This window comes from Prunus mume, linkage group LG6, assembly GCF_029339155.1.
Source record: "Prunus mume cultivar Tortuosa linkage group LG6, ASM2933915v1, whole genome shotgun sequence".
Taxonomy (NCBI): Eukaryota; Viridiplantae; Streptophyta; class Magnoliopsida; order Rosales; family Rosaceae; genus Prunus; species Prunus mume.
Window position 1 is genome coordinate 16,316,756 of NC_142703.1, and position 12,154 is coordinate 16,328,909.

A 12,154-nucleotide genomic window follows, 5' to 3' on the forward strand; every position below is an offset into this window, starting at 1 on the left:
CTTCCGACAAAGTCTGATTGTGTGATGGAGGCAAGTGATAAGATCTTCTCACGGCCTCCTCCGTTCCCTTCTAGCCATCCTTGGTGGTACTCACCATCCATTATATTCCCCTTGAGACTTAACGACACGATCGGCTGCTATGCCTTTGTAATTTTGATATTAAACTACCGAAGCTTGTATGAATTTCCGAATGCTTGAGGCATGTTGCATATTTTCTGTGTAGATATGTATATGTACCGCTTTGTTAGAATTGTCTTTATGAACTGCTTGAAATTTTTTTTTTTTTTTTTTTTTTTTTTTTTTTTTTAGAAGCGAAATCCTCGAGAGCTTCTTTTGCATGGCTTATCTAGATTCTAGGCTTGACAAAATAGCTTCCCACCTTCTAAAGGGTCGAACCAATATGTGCATGATTTCTACTCGGGCTTTATAAAGCTTCCAGGTGTTGTATCGTGTTGTTCCAGCATCATCCAATCTTTTGTCGCCTTTGAAGAAGATCAGCCAGAATCGCCTCCCGGAGAATCGCTCCCGATCAGCCAGATCGATCAGCGAATCGCTCCGATCAGCCGTAACTGCCCCGACAACCGTAACCGCTCCAGACAGCAGAATCGGAAGAAATGCGCATGATCAGCCGTAATCGAAGAAATGCAAATGATCAGCCGAATCGAAGAAATGCAGATGTGACAGCCAGAATCGCATGCATGATCAGCCGAATCGGAAGAAATGCAGGCAGATTAGCGAATCGCTGGATCAAGAATCGGCTCCGATTTACACTCAGGAGATCACAGAGACCTAAAAGGCCAGCCTTGTCAAATGACTACTTTGTTTACCTTGCATTGCCAATCCGTTCCAGCATCTCAAAATTGCATGTTTCTTTGCAACATGGCTTATGCCATTATTATTATTTTCTTTGCTTAAGCGTGATGCTTGGGGACCCCATCTAAGTGACTTTGCCCGGCATGTTTTACTGCTAAGTAGCATGTTTATATATACATATATAGATATGGAAAATTTGATAAAGGGTTAATAATAGTAAAGTTTTGGAGACTCAGTATATATTTTTCAAAATATTCCTTCATCTTCATTGCAAAAGCCCCTTGCTACCATAATGGTGCATCATACAAAAGTGTCTTTTTTTTTTCAAAACATGAAAATAAGACAGAAGGAGTCTATTTTTTTTGACAGAGAGAAAATACAAAAGTACTAGGCATAAAGTTAACTTAGCCGTAATAGAGCTTGAGCCACTTCCCATTGACGGGGTCGGTCAGCGTGCCTTCCTTGACAGAGACCAAGCGATAATAGCCGCCGTGAACCTCCTTGATCGCAAACGGGCCTTCCCATTGCGGCGCAAACTTGGAAGGTCCCGACACCTGTCTTCTTACATGCTCCGCAACTTTTAGCACGAGGTCTCCTTGCTTGAAGGCGCGAGGCTTGACTGTCTGTTATAGGCTTGAGCTACAGCTCTGTGTACAACGCTGTCCTCTTTTCGCTTCCGCTCTTTTTTCATCCAAAGCTTAAAGATCCAAAGCAGGTGCCATTTCGAGCATGACTTTGTATCCCATTCAAGGTCGCAATGCTTGGCAGGGGGATGGTGATCTCTACCGGCGAAATGGCATCGGACCCATACTGTTTAATAGGGCGAGAAACCCGTGGCACTTCTTGAAGAGGTGCGGTAGGCCCATAAAGCATCCGCAGGTGAACACTCCAACCTCCTCGATTCGTAAACCATTTTGCTTAGGATCCTCAATAAAGTCTTGTTTGTGGCTTCCGCTTGGCCATTTCCTTGTGGATAATAAGGCGTGGAGCGACGATGCTTGATACCATAACCACTAAGTGTCGAGCTTACTTGCTTATTGACAAACGGGGTGCCATTGTCGGTGACAATCTTGTATGGGATCCCAAACCTACATACAATATTCTCACGGATGAAATTGGCAACGGCAGCTCCCGTGGCCTTCCGAAGAGGAACTGCCTCAACCCACTTTGTGAAATATTCGGTGGCTGTGAGGATCCATATGTAGCCGTCGGACGGTGGATGGATAGTCCCGATCAAATCAAGCCCCCAAGTATGGAAGGGCCAAGGAGTGCGCATGTCTTGCAGCAGCGTGGGAGGCTTATGACTTAAATTGGCATGAACTTGACATGTGTGACACCTCTTCACAAAGTCGTATGCATCATTCTTCATTGTAGGCCAATAGTACCCAACACTCAGCAGCTGCCGGTAAAGCTTCTTCATTCCTTGGTGTTCACCACATTCTCCAGCATGAATCTCTTGCATGACTTGCTGTGCTTCTGATTCTCCCAAGCACTTTAATGGCTCACCATTAAACCCCTTCCGATAGAGAGTTGACCCATCAACAAAATACCTCTTTACGGTCTTTTTGAGCTTATAGGCAAGCTTGGGGTTAGTCGGCAGAGTTCCTTCAACAAGGAATGCCAAGTATGGAGCCCGCCAATCTTCTGCAAATGAAACAGTGAATGACTCCTCCGTAGAGGGTATCGTAGAACAGGTGGGACAATCGAATTGTAGTTGTTGCTTGCTTCTTCATCTCGCCAATAATAACCTTTATGCTGTAAGCGGAGACAGTTGACATCGTTCCAAGCCGCAAGTGGCATTGTGTACCTCTTGCAACCTCCTTCTTGCTTCGCCATCCCAACACACCGGGTCGTAACACCTCCCGGAAGACGTCTGTAGAGTTCCCCAAAGATAGTCACATAGTCTTTCAAGTCTTTAATGTCTCTTCACCTAACTTTTCCTTCAAAGGGCTTTCTCAATCATCCTCTTCCAAAGAGTCCTCGGGCCATTGCTTCACCACTGTGTGCTTCTTTATCATGGTGATGTTGGGCTGCTCTTGCACAAATGAGAGCTTCGACCCCAACGTGGCGAGCATCAGCGTACCTATTGGTGGCTCCTGGAATGTGCTCCATCATGATTTGCTTGAAGGAATTAATGAGCCTTTCAGCAGCTGTCCGATATGGTGCCAAGGTTGCTTCCTTCACCGCAAAGCTTCCTTGCAATTGACTTAGTACCAGGTTTGAATCGCCAATGATCTTCACCTTTTCTGCGCCCATTTCTCTTGCTTTGTGGACAATCCCAATAAAAGCTTCGTATTCTGCCACGTTATTCGCGTGCATGGAAAGTCTAGCTTGAATGAGAGAGCCGTAGCTTGCCCATAGGGATTAACGAGCACAACACCTGCCCCTCCACCTTTTGATGTGGAAGACCCATCAAAGTAGAGGGTCCATGGTTCCTCCTCAGTAACAGTAGCAACCATTTCCGACTAGTCTCCGAGGACTTCCTTGGAAAGGGTTGATCCTTCTATTTCGGGGAATAGAGCTAGCATGTCAATCACAGCTTGTCCCTTGATGGCCTTAGGAGTTGTGCATATGATATCAAATTCGGAAAGCTGCAATAACCAACGTGCGAGACGTCCGGATAATACCGCCTTGTGAGCAGATATCTTACGGGATCGGACTTTACTATGAGTTGTAACTTGTGAGCAAGGAAGTAGTGTCGCAAGCGCTGTGCAGCATAGACAAGAGCAAGGCATAAGAGTTCCGTTTTTGGGTACCTTGCCTCAGCTCCTCTCGCTTGTCGGCATAATAAACGGGCTTTCTCCCGTTATGGCTCCCCGCAAGCAAAGCTCCAACCGCAGCATTCGCGCAGCCAAGTAAAGCTTGAGTGGAAGTCCAGGAATAGGTGCCCTCATCGGGGCAGCTTTGTGATCTTGTTGTACCCACTGGTAAGCTTCTTGGCATCCTGGCTCCATATATATGGCTTCCCCTTTTTAAGGAGAGGAGTGAAAACACTCATCATTGCAGCAAGGCCTGGAATAAAACGCCGAATGTATGACAATCTTCCCATAAAACTTTTCAATTCCTTCGGATTCTTAGGTGGTGCAAGAGAGCATATGGCTCGCTTTTCGTAATCCACATCTATACCACGCTGGTGTACCGAAAGCCCAGGAACTTGCCAGATGAGACTCCGAATGCGCATTTCTTTGGGTTCATTTTTAACCCATACTGCACCTTTCCAAAGACCCGCCTCAGAACTCCCTGATGACTTTCTCTGGTTTTGGATTTTACTACGAGGTCATCCACATAGTCTTCCACCTCCTTTCCCATCATATCATGAAACACTGCCGTCATGGCCCGTTGGTAGGTAGCACCGGCATTCTTGAGACCAAATGGCATGACCGTGTAGTAGAAATTTCCATAAGGTGTTCGAAAGGCTGTTTTCTCGGCATCCTTGGGAGACATCTTGATTTGATTATAGCCACTAAATCCGTCCATAAAGGATAGCATGCCTTGACCCGAGGTTGAATCAATCAAGATATCCATGTTGGGCAGCGGGAACTCATCTTTTGGGCAGGCCCGATTGAGATCACGATAGTCTGTGCATAGTCCGATGCACCTAGTTTTCTTCTTTGCTAGCCATGTCGGGTGTTTGATTGGCTTGATGAATCCAGCGGCTAGCGCTTTTTCGACTTCCACCTTGATTTGTTTCTCAACTTCTGGATGAAAATTCCTCCGTGGTTGTACAACAGGTCTTGCACCGAGCTCAATATTCAGCGTATGACTTACCAAGTTTGGATTAAGGCCGGGCATCTCTTCATAACTCCAAGCAAACACATCTCGAAATTCTTTCAATAACGACACCAAAGCTTCCCTTTCTTCCCCGCTTAAATGAACACTGACAGAGATGGGTCTTGGGACAGAGGGGTCATCACTTAAATCAATTGTTTCCAGCCGCTCGCCACTGAGCCATCTTGCATGTGCTTGGGTGCTGTCATTGGTTCTTGGAAAGGACAAGGCAAGGGTGCCTTGCCATCTAGACTCTCGCGGCTATCTGCTTGCATAGTTTCTCCACCATACTCGGGGCTTTCCCGTAGGATACGGTCAAGCCCCAATCCCGCCATAAGTTTATATACAGTGCGCCCATCTGGCAGCGTGACCTTTGAGCATTGAGGGTGATCGTAGGCATGGTTGTTGGCCTCCGATGCCTTTTTCTTTCTCGATCAACGATGGTTATGAGCTCCTCATTGCTCAGATCACGAATCTCGGTCCACGATGGCAGGTAAGTCCTGCGAATTCTTGGATGGGTTGCTTCCGCGCCCGTGCACTCGCAGAATTCGCCTCGAGTAGTGAGCTTCGCTTTGATTGAACGGTGCTTGATTCCCTGGTATACGGAGTGGTCTGAGCCCAATTCTTCCCTTTACACATTGATTGTACGTAGAGACCACAAGTTTATGTTTGTTGAGCCATGGCCTTCCCAACAAAGCATGATAAGCCACATCTACGTCCACCACATAGAACTTGGTGAGTGACCGGATGGGCCCTACCTTCAAATTCACTTGCATATATCCAACCGTAACCTCACTTTGATTCCCAAAACCGCTAATGCTCGTTTGGGACTGCACGATCTTGGATAGTGGAATACCAATTCTAAGCCATGAGAGGCAAGATGTTAATGAAGAACCCGTGTCTACCAGAGCCCTCCGTATGAACACATCATTGATTTGTCCCTCCAGGTAAAGCGGCCTCCTATGATCCGGGTATGGAACTTCCATGTCCTCGCTCAGTAAAAACGATAGCGTTGTCATTTTCCAAGAATGATCTTTGAGGTTGAGCAGTGAAGCAATGGGGTTGGCTCCTGCAGAAATATTCATAAGGGCTACAAAGAACGCTTCTTCGCTTGAGGCCCGAAACCAAGTTGGTCAAAGAGTGACTTAACTCTAGGATTCCTCTGGAGGGCCTCAGTGAAGCTGTGGGTCCTTGCTTCGAACCCAGATATCGCTCCATTACAATCGCCTCGGCTGTAAGGGAGTGAAATGTCACAGCAGACGTTTCTGCTGTCCGGACGAGGCTTTCCGGCATTGTTCTTCCGGCATGTCCAACATGAACACCCCATTGTCCGCACAGTCATCCCAGCCATCAGCGAGTGGCCATGGCGTGTCATAGCTTGGCGGTTTCGAGTATTTGCACCAGTAAGCTTTATCCATGTTTCCACAAGGCTCCCAAATAGCCTCCGGTGGCTTTGGATCATTCCTCCATGGGTGGCATAATTCGTCATCGTCGAGCAAATCATCCGAACACGTAATAACAGAGCCGCTTCTTTCCCCCTTCGTTTTGCAAAGGGTCCTCATCAATAGCCTGCTTCCTAGAGGGAAGCTCAAGAACTCCCTCGTGTATTTTGCCATGTAAGATCCTTCTTAAACTCTGACAAGCGATGGTCGGATGTCCTACAAACTGATGATAGCGACAGATCTGGGATCACTTTTTCTTCTTCCCTGTGGGGACCTTGTAGGCCTGAGAGGTTTGATTGCGCCGTCAGCAATCATTGTGTCGAGGATGGCATGAAACTCTTCATCTTTGCAAGGCAATGGCGGGTACGTCTCCCTATCTTTCGTTATGCGTGAGCTGTAGTCGTTAGATGGCTTCTCATCCGTGGCTAACACCTGATGTGATTCCTTCTTCTCACTCCTCCAGCCCCTTTGTCCAGTCGGTTTGGCGGACATGCTCGTCTTTCTTACCGCTTCCAGCAGCCGGGAAAATTGGCTGATGCCGATATTTTCCAAGTATACTCTATAGTCCGCCACAATGTTGCTGATGCAAATCTCAACAAGTGCCTCCTCATCTTTTTCGTCATAGCAATCGAGAGCCAAGTCCCGGAATCTTCTCACGAAGTCCACGGATCCTCCCCTTGCTTTTGGCGAGTGTTGTTGAGCTGCGTGGTGGTGACCCTCTCCTCGTGCTGAAAATATTTTTTACAAAACCTGCTCGCCGTCGTCCCAGGAACGCATAGAGCCTGGTGCCAACGTGGTGTACCATGTATAAGCCCGATCGGTGAGGCTCTTTGAGAATTCTCGGAGTCGCAAATTATAATCACCAGCGTGCGGCCCCAAAGCATCAAGGAATCGGTTGACATGTTCCTTCGGGCTTCCTTCCTCCCATCGAAGAGAACAAAGGTTGGTGTTTCGTAACCTTTGGGATAGGGCTGCTGGAGTAAACTTGCTGGGTACGGTGGCTGAGGAATGTACTTCCAATCCTCCTGACTTCGACTAAGCTCCTTTTCCAGCATGGCAACGACATCCTCTGAGTGACAAAAGACGGTCCCCTTTGTTCGGACTTTCCAAAGAATGCGATTCTTCTTGCGGACGATATCCTCTTCGCTTGGCTTGGAAGCAGATTTTTAATTCTTTGATAGTGTCCATCATCTCCTTCTGGGTTTCCCCCATGGCCTGCATAGCCGTGATGAGATCAGTGAGGGTGAAGGCTTCCTCACTTGCACGCTCTTGTCCTCTAGAGGAAGCATTTTGCCTTGATTCAGAATCACCATGGTCAGGTCCATCTTGGGAGGCCATGGTGTTGCTTCGGGTTTTCTTTCTTGGAGGCATCAGTAAAATGGCAGCTTGTTCCCAAGCAGAGTCGCCAATTTATGTAGGGGTTTGTTCCAGCAGCTGACGAATGGGCCTAGGCTGCTGGAAGAAGGCAACGAGCAAAAATCCCCAAATGCCTGAGTTCGAAAAACAAGCTCCCAAGAGAGTTTTTAGAAAATCTAATGAGATTTTAAAAGAACACTCTCAGGATCACTTCACTAACACCCAAATAAGCATGAGGATTTCATTAATGGCTTAGCTTGAGGAGCATGTGGCATGGGAGCTAAGCTTTCACAAGTTTAGCAATTTGAGAGAGAGAAGACAGCGTGGGTTTCTTACGGAGGAAATATCAGTGCGAGCCCTATCCTAAGAAGGAGAAAGATGAACAGAAGAAAGGCTTGGGTGGCTTGAGGAAATTCCAGATTTGCTTGACAAAGCTTGGTCAAGGTCTGGATCGTTGAGTTGTGGATAGATTTTCTGGATAGCAAAAGTCTCCTTTTATAGGCGTTAGGAGCTCCAATTTCGTCTGGTTTTCTTCTTCTTTTTCCTTTGGCAGCTCCTACCTAGCTCTATTTTGATGAATTTCCCCACCCAAGGAGCATGGGTAAGGAACCCTTTATGGTTCCAATGGTTTGACGCAGCTGGGCTTTCCCATAGAGGGGAAGGCGCCACCTGCTTTACTTATGTTCTCTCAAGGCGAGCTTACAGAGGAAAAGGGGAGAGATGGAGCCTTTTGTCCGACGGACACTTCCCTCACCCCCATGGATTTCCTCTGGTCTTGCCATGGCTCCATTGTTTGGAATTCAAACGGGAATAGGACTTGACGCCAGATTTTTGTAAGTTGTTGGGTTTGGGCTTGTACATATGGTATTGGGTCCTCTGGTTTTGCTGCTTCTAACGTTTGGCAGTGCTTTTGTCAAGTGCTGGAAAGGCTTTCCTTTAATTCTATTGATGTGGGCTGGGCTAAATATTTTGGTGGGTTCTTTGGTGTCTTCCTAGAGCATTGGTCAATTTTTCTCCTCTCTCTCATGCTAACCCATATGCTTGGGTTCTAGGAACGGGCTTGAGTTCCAAAGTCCCCAAGTGGCTTTGAAACCTACGTTCCTTGAACCCTCAATGGGCCCCGTGATTGCTTGTCACCTTCCATACCACAACCTTCTCAGTAAGCCCCGGTTGATTTCGTGGCTTGGGCCCACTTAAGCTCGTGACGTAGCTTGGTATTAGAATGCGCATAATTTCTATGCTCGTGCTTGGGGTTTCATTATGCCATGATAGGCTAGAGTCGGGCCAAGTAGCACCGAATGGGCATGTGAGCATGATTTAGTAATATCGGTATGTCCTTGGCTTCTTCTGCACGTGCTTGTTTAGCATGATTCGTGGCTTGTAGCTTGTGTTGGCGGCTCTTATAAATTTCCTTTTATCCCAATTGAGCTTATTTTGCATCCAATTACCCATATTGGGCTAAGGATTAATTTGGGCTTAGCCCCTTGGATTTTTGGGCCTCAACAACCAGACAGCCGGTGAAATAATTCATCATCAAGGCTTCTCAGAATTCTTGCCCCAAATTCCTACAGTGCACACACCTGGTGAATCAATGCATAATAACGATTCAATTTCCTCAATTTGCCTTAATCGAAATGCATCCAATTCCACGGAATCACTTGAAGAAGATGTGCGATTCAGTTTGGTCAAAACATCTTCGGCAACTTTCTCAATGAAATCAGCCTCCGTCCTGAAAAAAAAATGATCATGAAGAACAAAGAATAATATTTAGTAGCAGATATGAATTAAATAAAAAAATATTCATTAATAATAATATTTAGTAAACTACCCCTTAACGATTCTTGTATATAAATATGAATGAAATGGTCACAAAGACTTACCCTGTTTTTTTTGAATTATCAAAGCCAAACATATTGGCTGCTTCCTTCAAGGCATTTCGCCACATGAGCACTTTGTCCATGTTGTCCTCGAAACGTTCTTCAAATTGAGCAAATGCATCTGCATAACTCTCCTGTTGTTTCCGTACCGGTGATGGATCTATGCCGTAAAAAATGGGTATGACAATTTGTCCGTATCTTTTTTTGCATTCCAATATGTGTGCGCAAGTTCATCCAAACACCACATGGAAAAAGCATTGTTTTTTGAGAAAACGATTAACGAAACCTTTGATTTCTCGATCTCTTGCAAGAGGGCATGTCCAATTTTGTCCCCCATCCCAAGTTTGTCATCCTTGTAGGTCTCAATTTTCTTGCGACCTAAAGCAGCTTTGAAATGGCTAGTAAAAGTCCCCGGTATCTGCACCTCTGAAACTTATAACACATCGTACTTTTGTGGAGGGGGTGATAAGTCTATATTTTATATATTTTTTTTTTATGTCTCCTTTACTTATTTATTTGTTATTTCCTTGGATTAAATTAGTTGTTTTTAATTGGCTTTGTGAGATTTGTAAAGGAATTGTGAAATAGAAGAAAGTGTGCTAAAAAGGGCAAAAAGATGAAGATTGGAGATTAATTAAAAGGAAGCCAAGTAATTCCTTTTGTTGCAAGGAATGTTATCAAATTTCCTAGTTCAAGATGGTTCAAGTCTTATCAAGTCAAACAAAGAGAAATAAAGAAGACCTTATATTAGAAGGAATCCTATTTTTATAACAATTGTAATTATACCTTAGGTAGGATTTCTAGGAGTTTTATAAATAGAGAATTTAGGTCTTTATTCAAATCCTCCATTACCCATCATCCATCCTCCATCATCTACCATCAAATTCCTACACATTCATACTCATAGCCGAAACACTCAAATGAGAGAGAGAGTTTTAGAGAGACAAAGAAGACGACCTAGAGCTGGAGTTGCTGTCGTGCAGAGATCAAATCTTCAATTGGTTTTTCCTTTCCTATGATACTATTTATCTTGGTTTTTATTAAAGTTGTCATGAACTAATTTCTTTTTGCTAGGGCTACGATATAGCCTAGCCATGAATACTCAATTACTTTAGTCAATGTTAATTCCAAGTATTTTTCCATGTTAAGTATCTATTACCATGCTTAATGCTTTGAATGTTTGGCCAATATTTAATTGTTTTAATGCTAAATTGATGATAGGGATATCCAATTTGGGGTTGCTTCTTGTAATAAATGCCATGAGTTACATTAGGGGTGGGCACGGTTCGGTTTGGACCGGTTTTTGCCTCAAATTAGAACCGATCTAATACTATTCATCCGGTTTGGTTTGGTTTGGTTCCGATTCCGATTCGGTTTGAACCGGATTATAAAAATTATTTTTTTAATACAATTCTCAACTGAAATATTATTATTTTTACTTGAAAATTAACAAATTATTCAATTTCATATAAAAATAAATATTAAAGTTAGAAAAGAGAGATGTTTTGAAATTGAACTTGGATAAATATTAGTTTTTTTTAGTGAAATTAAAAATATAGCATTAAATATAAATATATACTGAAATTATATATATATTTTTAATTTGACCAGTTCGGTTTGGCTCGGTCCGGTTTTTCAAGACATGGAACCGAATCCGAAACTGGTCCAAACCGGTCCGGTTTGGTTTTTACCATTGTTGACTTTTGGTCAACTTAGTTTTCCGGTTTGGTTTAGTGCGGTTCGGCTCGGATTTCCGATTCGCCAGTTTTAAGTCCCACCCCTAAGTTACATGATTAGACAGGGATGATTGTCATGACTTATGTAGTTATTTTGCAGGTTTTACAAGGAATTTAATGGGTTCTTATTATCTTAATTCCATTACTAGGGATAGAATCGGTTGGTAATAAGAATACTTTTGGTATAACCAGAGATGAAGTATCGAATGAAGTAGGAAAAATCAACTGTCAACATGGAGAACAATTAGAATTAACATGCCAAGGGAATTAGGTAGAATTGGCTATGGTGAAATCGGAAGCTCTAGTGCTCTCATAACTTTAATCTCACTACTTTATTTTTCTACGTTTGTTTTTATTCATTGTTTTAGTTAATTAATCAATCGAATCTCACCATCAATTGTTCAAATAAAGTCTTGGGTTAATCACAATCGGTACTTAGTAAATTAAATCACTCTTTGTGGGAACGACACTTTACTCATCACTGTATTACTTGTGTGAATTGTGCACTTGCAATAAATTTCTCAACATGGGGATTAGCAAAAGGAGGAAGAGGAGAAGAAGAAGAAGAAGAGGATGAAGCCATATAAAAAACCTACAAACCCTACAAGAGTATTCAAAAGGATTGAAGCCTATGCACCTTAGAAATGAGGCTAGCTAGCTAATATATAATATTTAGCAGAGATAAACACGTAAAAATGAAATTACCAAGGACTGGAACAACTCAAATGAAATGAGTGAATAAATCAACTCTTGATGGCTTGTGGAATAGATACCGGCACCCCCGGGCCTTTAAATACCTGGCAAACGGGTGGTTTTAATGAGTTTTGGGGTTGTGTTCGTGTTAATCCGTTAACTTAACGGGTTGACGCGACATGACCCGTTAAGCTAACGGGTGAGAAATACCAGACCCAAACACAACACATTACAATTCGTGAATGACCCAACATGACCCGTTAAGAATAAACCAGGAGGAAAAAAAAACTATCACCCAACCAGCCAGCAACCCCCATCTCTTTGCCCTTTTTGGCCCAATTTCCATATTTCATAAACACAGTCCAGAAGTCTACAAGTTCAGGATTAGTCTTGCATAAAGATAAAACAAGAGAAACAAAATAGTTGGTTGATTAGATTATTTGTAAATAAAAAAGACAGAGAGGGATAG